Below are 13,099 nucleotides of genomic sequence, written 5' to 3'. Positions count from 1 at the left end.
AAACAATGAAAATAGGCAGAAGCATTGAAAATATCAACTGCATTGTGAATGAAGAACCTATAGAACAAGTAAAACATTTCAGCTACTTGGGCACGATTTCTAGTGAAGCAGGTAAATTAAATATGGAAATAGACAACAGAATGAACAAAGTTGGTATGGTAGGAAGTCAACTAAATAAATTTATATGGAATAAGAGCGAAATTAGTCAAAACACTAAATTAGCCGTATACAAGACAATGTTTAAATCAATTTTAACTTATGAATCTGAGAGCTGGGTTAGAAGTAAAACACTTGACCAAAGACTAGAGACTTCAGATATGAGAATCCTAAGAAAGATTAGGGAGTGTGAACAGATGGCATTAATGGCAATACCATATTAAAAATGAGGATATTAGAAAAGAACTTGATATTGTTAGCATCCAGGAATGTGTTAGCAGAGCTAATCTCAGGTGGTATGGTCACTTAAACATTATCGGGAGAGGAAAGATTAGCAAAACAAGTGTTCTCTGCTAGGTAGAAAGGAAAAAGACTCAGAGGAAGACCAAGATATAGGTGGATTGATACAGTAAAAAGTGCCTTAGAAGATAAGATCTGATAATGTTGGATTCTTAACAGGTAACAGATTAATTTGGAGGAAAATTGTAGATAGGAAGTTAGCAATGGTGTAAATTTTTCATGTAGTACTATCATATCCTGTACACCCCTTGAGGGCACACGTCAGGAATTTGATGATGATAAGAAGTTATTGTTGAATCTTATTATTAGGATAATCTCTCTGAATCTGAAGACTAGTCCAATGAGGTTTACACTATATTGTTACTCACAAAATATCATATTGCACCTGTCTTTAAACTTATTTGCTGACAAAGCATTCCAAACCGGCTGGCAACCCAATCCACTCATATTCAACATCCTCCAAGCACATAATCTCATATTCACCATGTCCTTAATAACTCATACTCTTACACAACTTCAAGAGTGATCCCTTATTTCTCATAAATTTATTTTACATTAATATTATAAAATACATTTAGCCATTTATATATTTTTATCATGTCTCTCTCCTTCCCATCTACCAACTAAACTTTTTAACCCCAAACTTTCAATGCACGATAAAAATATATAAATAGCTAAAGGTATTTTATAATATTAATGTAAAATAAATTTATGACAAATAAGGGATCACCCTTGAAGTTGTGTAAGAGTACAAGTTATTGAGGACACGAGGAAGACAAGATTATTTGCTTGGAGGATGTTGAATATGAGTGGATTGGATTGCCAGCCAGTTTGGAATGCTTTGTCAGCAAATAAGTTTAAGGACAGTGCAATATGATATTGTGTGAGTAACAATACAGTTTAAACCTCATGGGACTACTCTTCAGATTCAGTGAAATTGTCCTAATAATAATAATAATAAGATTCAACAATAACTTCTTATCATCATCAAATTCCTGACGTGTATCCTCAAGGGATGTACAGGATATGATAGTACTACATGAAAAATTTACATCATTTCTAACTTCCTATCTACAATTTTCCTCCAAATAAATCTGTTACCTGTCAAGAATCCAACATTATCAGATCTTATCTTCTAAGGCACTGTTTACTGTATCAATCCACCTATATCTTGGTCTTCCTCTGGGTCTTTTTTCCTGCCAACCTGGCAGAGAACACTTGTTTTGCTAATCTTTCCTCTCCCATTCTATTTAAGTGACCATACTACCTGAGATTAGCTCTGCTAACACATTACTGGATGCTAACAATATCAAGTTCTCTTCTAATATCCTCATTTTTAATATGGTATTGCCATTAATGCCATCTGTTCACACCCCTAATCTTTCTCAGGACTCTTATATCTGAGAAACATCAGGCTACTGGTAAAGCAGACAAGATAAAACAGGAAAATGTGAGTTAAGGAACAAGAAAATATGACTAAGCAAGAGAAGAGGGATAAGGAGAAATTTTTTTTGTGGCGATTCCTTGATAAGTGGAGCTTAATGGGAGTGTGACAAAATTAATAATATTAGTGAAACTGTCAGGATGCATAAATGATAATTTGAAAGAACTGCATGAGAGAAGATATGAAAGACAGTGGAGTAGAGAGTATTTTCCAGAGGTCCTGGAAAATACTCTCTGAAAATTTATCAGTGATACTCTTGAAAATGCAGAGGTAGAAAGTCAAGAGAATGAAGAGGGCTTGATGAAAGAAAGTTTACTTATGTGAAGTCATTCACAGGACAAAATGAGAGTTCAAAAGTCTGAAGAAACATCAGGCTACTGGTAAAGCAGACAAGATAAAACCGGAATATGTGAGTTAAGGAACAAGAAAATATGCCTAAGTGAGAGAAGAGGGATAAGGAGAAAATTTTTTGTGGTAATTCCATGATAAGTGGAATACTTAATGGGAGTGTGACAAAATTAATAATATTAGTGAAACTGTCAGGATGCATAAAAGATAAGGTGAAAGAACTGCATGAGAGAAGATATGAAAGAGTTACTGGAAGAAGCAAACAAACAGAGCAAGAGACTAAAAATGTAAGTATGCCTGCCACCTATGATAGAAGTGATCTGAGGATAATGATCACAAATTTATCCATGCACAGGTTGTGCAGAAAGAATGGTGTGGAGTTTGCAGACTTATGGACTGCAGTTAAAAATTACAAGTAACATGTCTAGAGAAAGTGTTGTTCACTGAGAGTATGAAGACACAAAGTCAAGAAAACTAAAGCTATTAGTTGGGATATAAGTGAGTGCGTGTGTGTACAAATACCCATGAGAATAACCAAAAAATGAATGTCTCTCAAGAGACAAAACTGAATTGACAAGTCAATACAAGGTATAAAGGTGGCTGGGGCTTAAAGGGCAGGGGAAATGCTACATTTTATGCATATTAATGCTAGAAGTGAAAGGAATAAGAAGGAGGAATTTTTGGCATTCGTTAGTGCAATCTCACCAAATGTTATAGGTATCGATGTGACTTTGTTGAGAGCAAATGATGGAATAGTTACAGGGATATAATGCGAGGAATATGGTAATTATGAGTAGGATATCTATCTCCATCTTAACCTTTGAACCACTTGGTCCAAGAATTATAATAATTAAATTAAAAGGAAAAGAAAAAAGGGATATGTTTTTAAAAATTATCCAAATTTATGCTGCAGATCAATCATATGAAGATGAAGAATTAGATACATTCTACTAGCAACAATTGCAGGACCTTATTGACAACAACAAACATAAAGGACATCCTAATAATGATTGGAGACTTCAACACCAAGATTGGAAGATTTACACGAGATAAAAGATGCAATGAGCAACTTTAGACTGGACGAGAGAAATGAAAGACTCCTGGAATTCTGTAAACATAATCTATTCATCTCAAATACTATCATGCAAATACACATTGACATCTGCAGATGGTATGATTAAAAAGTGTACTGATTACATTCTGATCAAAAATAAAAAAAAATAATGGAAATCCTCTATCCAAAATGCAAGAACTTGTAAAGAATGCAGATTTTGACTTGATCATGAATTACTAGCTGCAAAAATTAAGTTGAAATTTAAAAATAGCAAACCAAAGACCACAGTAATATTATTAACATAACAAAACTGAAAGATATAACTATAAAAAACAACTACAGAAACAGACTTAAGAAAATAACTTCTGATATTGTTGAAACTACATGGGAAATGGGCATAACAAATTTCCAAAAATTTCCATTGGATATAGTGGAATTATTAAAATTTGCAATCGCATCAGATTAGTTCACACGGAAAGATAAAATATATAAACAAGAGAAAGGGATAGCAATGGACTCACTCTTATTACCTAACCTAGCTTAAACTTTTTTCTTGAATGCTTGAAGAAAGAAATTTTTGCTCATGACCCAAAACCAACAATGTGGCTACGGTATATTGATGACGTTTTTGCAGTTTAGAGCCAGGCAGAACCAGAACTCTATGCATTTCTACAAAAAATCAACACCCTACATTCTCGTATCAAGTTCACACTAGAAAATGAATAATCAAACAGTATTTCCTTTCTTGATGTACACATCAAACATAAGCAAGATGGATCTATTTCCACTTCTGTCCAAGTGGAAATAGATCCATCTAATGACCTTTTTCAGGTCATTATATCCACAGTACATCAGCTCACCTTCCATCTCAAAAACATGGCATCATAAAATCATTAGTATCCAGAGTAAACAAAATTTGTTCTTCGGAAGAATCTCTAAAACAGGAATTAGAAATTATTAAAGAAACAGCCTTATTAAATGGACATAATCCAATAGTAATCCCCCCCCCCCCCCCAAAAAAAAGAATCAACTGCTCTCTTATAAATTGACCCTGACAAGAAGCTCACAGGACTCCTATACCATATATTAAAGGCATCTCTGAACGTGTGGCAAAAATTATGAAAAAAACATCAATTCACTGCTATCTATAAAGCCATTAACCAAATTCACAACTTGCTACCTTCTCCAAAAGAAACTCTAACTAATGATGTTGCCTGGCATATAAGAAGTACCATGTGTTCATATAACTTGTCTTATGTACAAACAGGAAGATCTCTAAATAAAAGTATCACTGAACATCAAGACCCCCATCCATCTCATCAGACCTCACAAATCTAGCCTTGCACAATATGGCAGTGAAAATGCTAACCACAGGAGCCAATGGCAAAACTCTAAGCTACTACATACATCCATATATAAACATGAACATTTATATAAAGTGCTGAAGCCTTACTTTCTAGACATAATCTTAATTGGAATGACTGTCTCGCTATTTCAAAAGTTTCAGAAATTATTATCCTCAATTGTATTAAATAAATTTATCTGTTATATTTTAATTTAATTTAGTTTTAATCCATTAAATGCAACTGTATATGTAGAAGGATCCCAATTTAAGCATGCACACTACTAATTTTTTTAAATTCATTTAATAATTAATTCAATTAATTATTAAATGAATTAATTCAATTCAATTAATAATTTTAATTCATTTCCTATTGTTAAATAACTGTACTGATGATGTCAAATGATACATAAGACAAGATATTTACATAATAAAAAAAATGTTATTTACTGTGGTATATGTGTTATTCTATAGCTAATATCTTCACAGTTTTCACTATATAAGAAAATTTCATCCTTATACTTCATACATATATATATATATGAACAACCTATTACGGACATCAAATCTCATCCACTGTTTTGCTGATGATAGCACTCTGCATTCAATCTACTCATATGATCAAGTATCTTGAGTTTCCAAGAATATCTTCAATACATCTTCAATAAATGATCTAACCAATGACTGGCACACACCATTCTTCAACTGGTGATAATAACCTAGTCACCTTCAATACTTCCAAAACAGTTTTTTTTGTTTGTTTTTCTTGCAAAAAAAAAAAAAAGGCCAAGGCCTTCGTAAGCATAAACCTTGGCGTCCTTTTTTTTTTTTTTTGCTTAAGACATTACTTAAACGAATTTATCTTTCATCTATCCAGCTATTTACTATGTAAAATTTCTAAATCTGTCTCTTTTGAAGAGCATCAAGAATTTTTTTAGAGAGAGGTTTTAGGTGGATCATCCTAAACGTGAGAGCAGTTTGGTTAACTGATAACCCATCTCATCACACCATCTTCAGTCACTATATAAGTGTTTGTTATACATTATTATTATTTCGGGAAATTCCAAGGAGTCGACAGACTCATCGAGGGAGGTCCTAACATCATGTCAAGAACAACTATTCGACATTCACACAGTATCTATCATACCTCGCCTTGAACTCATTCACAGTCATAGCACCCACAACAGACTCTGGCAGCTTATTCCACTCATTCACCACTCTCCAAAAAGTAAAAAACCTAGCTCTAACACCCTTGCTAACCACATTCTTGCCCAGCTTCCATGTATGCTAACCAGATTCCTTGCCCAGCTTCCGAGTTAACTTATAAACTGAAGTTTATAAATTAATTAGGGGCATATATAAGATAGTTACAGTTTGCTGCATTTAGCTGAACCAGGTTCTACTTAGATGAAAGTAAAAAATGAAGAGAAGAAATATGGAAGTTCATTTTTTGCTGTTCAAGTATAAAAATGTGGAATAGTCTTCATGAACAGGTTATAGAATAAGCAAACTTATGCAACTTTAAGACAGAATTAGATCATTATGGCTGGAGGATAGGTTAATTAACATTGAGGCAAAAATTATGCAGACTATGTTTTTATTTTGACCTATTTTCATGAAAGACTTTGTTTCACTTCATCATGTTACCTGCTATTATTTGCTTTCTAGTTTTTAGTTTAGTCATTTTATTTCCTGAAGAAGTGAAACAAAGTATTTCACAAAACTAGTCGAAATAAAAGACAGTTCTATAAATGTCCTATCCCCACAGAAGTCTGTGCAACAAGATACAAACTCATGGTGAGTTTTTACTTATGAAAGTGAATGAGTTTAAAAAACTAAGAATAAAACAAAAACTGTTCGGCAATAGGTTAACATTTCTATTAAGGTGTAAAGGCAATGATGTCATTCCTCATTTTTTAAGATAGCACTGGCAGTTCACCACTAAACATGCATTAAGAATTTACCAATACACAGAATAAAATAGTAAAATAGTGATAGATAATAAAATACTAGAACAAGTAAACACTTTCAGATACTTGGGATGTGATCTATCATACGAAGAAGAAAAAGACATAGTACAAAAACACACTAAAATCAGATTATATAATGTCTTGTCAAAACCAACTCTACTATACAGAAGCGAAACATGGACCATGAAAAGAAAAGATGAAAAAAACGAATTCAAAGCAGAAATGAAGTTCCTCAGAAAAACAGCTGGATATACCAAGTGGGACCACAAAACAAATGAAGAAATCTTACAATCCCTGAAAATAAAACCAATTAATTACTACATAAGACAGTATAATAGTTAGTAATGATGTAATGATGTAATTTTTTCATGTAGTACTGTCATATCCTGTACACCCCTTGAGGGTACATGGCAGGAATTTGATGATGATGATGATGACAGTATAAACAAAAATGGCTAGAACATTTAAATTGAATGGACAACAGCAGACTACCAAGAATATTATACAGATACAAAATAAGTGGAAAAAGAAGAATCGGAAGACCAAGAAAGAGATGGCATGAGACCAGAACAGGCCACTTGGCCTAAATTCCATGTTAGGAAGAAGAAGACCAACCCACAGAAGTAGCATTATTTAAAGAATGTGAGCATGCAAACTCTCTCTCTCTCTCTCATGCTATACGCTTCATACAGAATTTTTCTCTCCCTGCAAATATCCGGAATAGTTTGGACAGACTTTCTTATGAGAAATCAGAATACATTAGTACAGTTAAAAAAAAAAAAAAAAAAATCACAGTGACAGATTGCTACTCAATGAAATAGTTATTAACAAGTGCTCCAAAAAGTTATCTGATCATCAAATGAACATCCTTTTCCCATGATTTCAATTTTGCAATCTCTCCCAGTAATATTCCAAAATTAGATATTATGGTTAATGTGGAAAAAGACCTTCAAAGAATTTCAAAAAATGCTGCAGATTTTCTCCACATTCAAAAAACTTCACAAGTAAACCTTCATTTGCTTTGATAAAGGATGAAAACAATAATATATTTCTATCTCATCAAGCATAATTTACTCTCATACGTGACCTGAATTCTCACCAACTGTTTTTAAACCTTTCTCTGAGTGATATGTTAAAATCTGACAATTTTATCTAACTTCTCTGTCTAACAGAAAAGAGATTTAACTGAAGTTTATAAGTTAACTCGGGGCATATATAAGACAGTTACAGTTTGCAGCATTTAGCTGAACCAGGTTCTACTAGATGAAAGTAAAAAGTGAAGAGAAGAAATATGGAAGTTCATTTTTAGGTGTTCAAGTATAAAAATGTGGAATAGCCTTCATGAACGGGTTATAGAATAAGCAAACTTATGCAACTTTAAGACAGAATTAGACAGTCATTATGGCTAGAGAATAGGTTAAATAAAATTTAAATATAACAATTATTTAACAGGAATTTGTTGACCATGTTGGCATTTTTATGTGACTATGTATATAAACATGTATGCAAAAATAAAATAATAAAAAAAGAGATTGAATGAATGAGGAGAAGAGAAGGTATCCTATTGTCATTGATGAAACTAGTGGTATGATTATCAGTTTGGCCACAGTGGTGACTAGTCAGTATATGGTCCACCTGCTATTAATGACTATATTCGTAAAGACACAGCATCAACAGCAGAACCATATTAAAAATGAAGATACTAGAAAAGTGTATTTGACATTATAATATTCATGAAATCAAAAAGAAAATAATGATGATAATAAGTTATATCAACTTATTAATTAATATGTTGTCTCTTAATTAAAGACATTCCAAATACTGCTTAGTGGTTAAAGCTAGATAGATAACTGGGAAGAGACCTCTACATAGCCTTTTAAAGAATGTAGAGAAGTGGTCCAAGTTTCTGACTATGTCCAATTCTAACATTGTAGTGAAGCCTGCATATGGGTATCAGGCTGGATACTGAACAAATGAGATTTGGGGTTAAATCATCAAACTATAATCTGTATTGGCTTAAACCAAAAAAAAAAAAAAAAAAGAGACCACTAGAACTCAACATCAACAGAATTCCAATCAACATAAGTATCAATAGAAAAGAAGTTGATCTGGCAGAAGAATTAGAGAAGTACCATGTTGACATAATTGGTGTTACGAAAACAAAAGAAGACAAAAACAGTTGAATAATATTTCAGATTTCACTGCCATATGCAATTACAGGTGAGACATGATGATTGAAAGTTTTCCCCTTCAAACTAATGGGTGATATCATTTGAAGATATCTTTCATCTTCCCAAAAGTTATCCACCTAGCTGTATCCTTTCCATTTCTTCTATTTGTCTCTCTCTCTTTAATTTTTATGAATGGGTATTCAAAAAAATATTGAAGAGAACATAGACACACACCACATTAAGTTCTCAATGCTGATGAGGAAGTCTTGGTGAAAAAAAAAAAAAAAAAAAAAACCCAACCATTTATTTCAAGGAGAGTAAAAGAGAGAGAGAGAACTGAACCAGATTTTAATGCATAAAGAGATGACATGATAAAACCTATGCTAGTTTATAGAGCCTCTAATTATTCCCATGGGACAAAAAAATGGGTTAAATAAAAATGCATTACAGAAAGAAAATAAAGCTTGGGTAACTGTTGATTTATTTAAAGAATGGTTTCTAAATTATCAGTTATTACTATTTTTAATAAAAATTAAATGGTGTATTTTATTAGCATTTGGAATGCAATTACCCTTTTTGTGCTGGTTCTTAGTTCAATTTAACATGGGACTAAGAACCAGTCCCATGATTTTATAGGACCTAACTATCATGTTTTATGAGGTTACCTGAACATATAAGTGATAAAAAATATTTTGATTACTTCACTGCTGTTTAAAAGTATATAAGTATACTAACTTATGAGTGCTACATGCCATAGGTAAGACACAGGTTTTATATTATGTAATCATTAGGTACAATATTGAGAATGTCTGAAAAATGAACCAGTGAACTAAACTTGTCCAAAAAATCTCCCAATCAACTACATTATAATCAGTACAAAAAGCATTTAATTTGGATATTAAAAAAATATAGCATAACACATCAAGTTTATTAATACCATACCTAATTGAAAAGATGTAAAGAACATCAGAATCAGAAATCCAATTACTATTAAAATAAAGAAACTCAAATAGCACAGAGAATTTTATCAATCATCATCAAATTCCTGCCAAGTACCCTCAAAGGGTGTACAGGATATGATAGTACTACATGAAAAAAATTACATCATTACTAACTTCCTATCTACAATTTTCCTCCAAATTAGTCTGTTACTTATAATAAATTTAGTTTAATCCTTTATCCAAGCATGAGCAAACAAAGTTTGCGCCTGAAAGTATCTTCAGGACTGGGGTAAGGTGGTACAACACCAGGACAACTCGTTGCAAACGTGGAGCAAGTTACCAACACTCCTATCTCAGTATCTCCTATAATGCAAAACACATTTCCTTGTGGACATGTCTAATGTTATGCATTAAGGGAAGGGCCACTACCCAGACTAGTTTCAACCTTTATTGAGGTCTCTTCAGTGGGAGCTAGACCCAAGTGGAGATACCAGGCAGAAGCATTAGCAGGTCATCTCTACCTATAGGAGTTGCCAACTGGTGTGCCACCCTTTTAGGTGGCACACCATTTGGTGTGCAACTCTACCTATAGGAGTTGCACACCAAATGGTGTGCAACTCCTATAGGTAGAGATGACCTGCTAATGCTTCTGCCTGGTATCTCCACTTGGGTCTAGCTGGTGTGCCACCCTTTTAGGTGGCACACCATTTGGTGTGCAACTCTACCTATAGGAGTTGCACACCAAATGGTGTGCAACTCCTATAGGTAGAGATGACCTGCTAATGCTTCTGCCTGGTATCTCCACTTGGGTCTAGCTCCCACTGAAGAGACCTCAATAAAGGTTGAAACTAGTCTGGGTAGTGGCCCTTCCCTTAATGCATAACATTAGACATATCCGCAAGGAAATGTGTTTTGCATTATAGGAGATACTGAGATAGGAGTGTTGGTAACTTGCTCCACGTTTGCAACGAGTTGCCCTGGTGTTGTACCACCTTACCCCAGTCCTGAAGATACTTTCAGGCGCAAACTTTATTTGCTCACGCTTGGATAAAAGATTAAACTAAATTTATTATACTCTAACCAAGTGAAAAATAAACTTTCAACAAATAGTCTGTTACTTGTCAAGACTTCAACATTATCAGATCTTATATTTCTATCGTCTAAGGCACTTTGTACCGTAACAATCCACCCATATCATGGTCTTCCTCTGGGTCGTTTTCCTGCCAACCTGGCAGAGAACACTTGTTTTGCTAATCTTTCTTCGCCCATTCTGTTTAAGTGACCATACCAACTGAGATAAGCTCTGCTAACACATTCCTGGATGGTGACAATGTCAAGTTCTTTCCTAATATCCTCATTTTTAACATGATATTGCCATTGATGCCATCTGTTCACGCCTATGATATTTCTCAGGACTCTCATATCTGCGGTCTCCAGTCTTTAGTCAAGTGTTTTACTTCTGACCCAGCTCTCATATCCATAAGTTAAAACTGGTTTGAACACTGTCTTGTATATAGCTAATTTAGTGTTCCGACTAATTTCTTCTTATTCCATATGAATTTATTCAATTGACTTCCCACCATACCAGCTTTGCTGATTCTATTGTCTATTTCTATATTTAATTTTCCATCTTCACTAAAAATCGTGCCAAAGTAGCTGAAATGTTTTACTTGTTCCACAGGTTCTCCATTCACAACACAGTTGACATTTTTAATGATTCTGTCTATTTACATTGTCTTTGTCTTTTTATTGCTGACCTTCATACCATATATATTACAACGGTTATTCAATTTAGTCAGAGAATCTTGCAGACTTGTAGCAGATTTATTTAGAAGTATAATATCATCCGCATAAAGCAAAGAGCTGACATTAACATCTCCAATTCTGATATTTTTAATACCACTTTCCTTCATAATGTGATCCATATAGATAATGAATAACAGAGGGGATAACGTACATCCTTGTCTCACACCAAATTTAACATTAAACCATCTTCCTGTACTTCCTTCAATTCTAACTGCTGACTTACAACTCAAATAAAGACTAAGTATTGCTTGATATAATGCCCCTTTGACACCATATAACTGTAGCGTATTGAATAGCTTCTCTCTTGGCACCTTGTCATATGCCTTTTCCAAATCGACAAAACTTAAATACAGATCTTTGCTATATTTCCATGCTTTCTCGACTATTTGTCGTAAAGTGAAGATCTGATCCTGACAGCCTCTATTTGGCCTGAATCCAGCTTGTTCTTCACCAAGCTTTTCTTCCACAATTCCTCTCAACCGTTTCTCAAGTATACTTGAATAAATCTTGCCAGGAACACTCAGTAGGGAAATACCTCTGTAATTCTCACAATCAGTTTCATTTCCCTTTTTATATATGAGTACTATGAGAGCTCTACTCCAATCATTGGGAATTCATCCCTCTGTCCAGGCTTTCTGAACTATGCAGTGCAGCCACTGTAAGACTCTTATACCACCATACTTCAGAATTATTGGTCGAATATCATCTACTCCTGCTGCCTTTCCACATTTCAAGCCTTTGATGGCTTTTTCTACTTCAAGTATGGATATGTATTCCTGACTGCATGCCTGGTCAGTGTTTTTTTAACACTGTGCTGTCATCACTGCTTGTTTCATTTAGCAGTTTTTCAAAATAATTACTTCATACTTCAAGGATATCTTTTTCTCCCATTCTCATGTCACCTTTATCATCTCTAACTCCTTTTACAGCACTCTTTTCTCCATTCCTAAGCTTCTTCAACAACCTCCAGAATATTTTGCCACCTTCTTGATATTTATTTTCTGTTCTTGCCAAAGTCCTCCCATGACTTTTGTTTAGCTAGTTTTACACAGTGTTTAGCATTCTTACATTTGTCTCTGTATTCTCTAAGAGAACAAGCTGACTTATTTACCAGGAACTTTTGATATGCTTTCTTCTTTTCCTTCGCTGCCTCTTTAACTTCCTGTATCCACCATGGAGTTCTAATTTTTCTATCCTTGCAGACAACTTCACCACATGCCTCTCTAGCTGAATCAATCAGGGCTTTCTTCAAGGCTTGCTACTGAATCTCCAAGGTTTGGTTCCTGTTCTTAAACTCTCTCATTTTTTCCTCAATAATCTTTGTGTATTTTAGTCTACAATTCACATCTGAGAGCTGCTCAACTTTTATTCACTTTAAAACTTTCTTACATGTTATTCTTTTCAATATGAACATTCAATTTTATCCTGCTCAAGACTAAATAGTGATCACTTCCAATTTCAAATCCTCTGTACACTCTGGTGTCCTGCCAAAGGGAGAAAACATCACTATCAATCCATTACTGATAAATGACCACGTCTATTGCATGGTGTGACAGGCTGCACTAAA

General features: G+C 33.9%; 1 protein-coding gene across 1 annotated transcript in view; it reads right to left on the bottom strand.

The window, feature by feature from the left end:
- Positions 1-13,099, bottom strand: part of LOC150096149 (polycomb protein eed-B-like) — a 196,477-nt gene that overhangs the window by 131,256 nt on the left and 52,122 nt on the right. The window lies entirely within an intron of this gene.

The sequence above is a fragment of the Typopeltis vanoorti genome, chromosome 19 (genome assembly GCF_054136105.1).
Source record: "Typopeltis vanoorti isolate ZY-2024b chromosome 19, IOZ_Tvanoo_1.0, whole genome shotgun sequence".
NCBI classification, from domain to species: Eukaryota; Metazoa; Arthropoda; class Arachnida; order Uropygi; family Thelyphonidae; genus Typopeltis; species Typopeltis vanoorti.
Note: the sequence above shows the minus strand (reverse complement) of the source record. Positions and strands in the feature narration are given on the sequence as shown.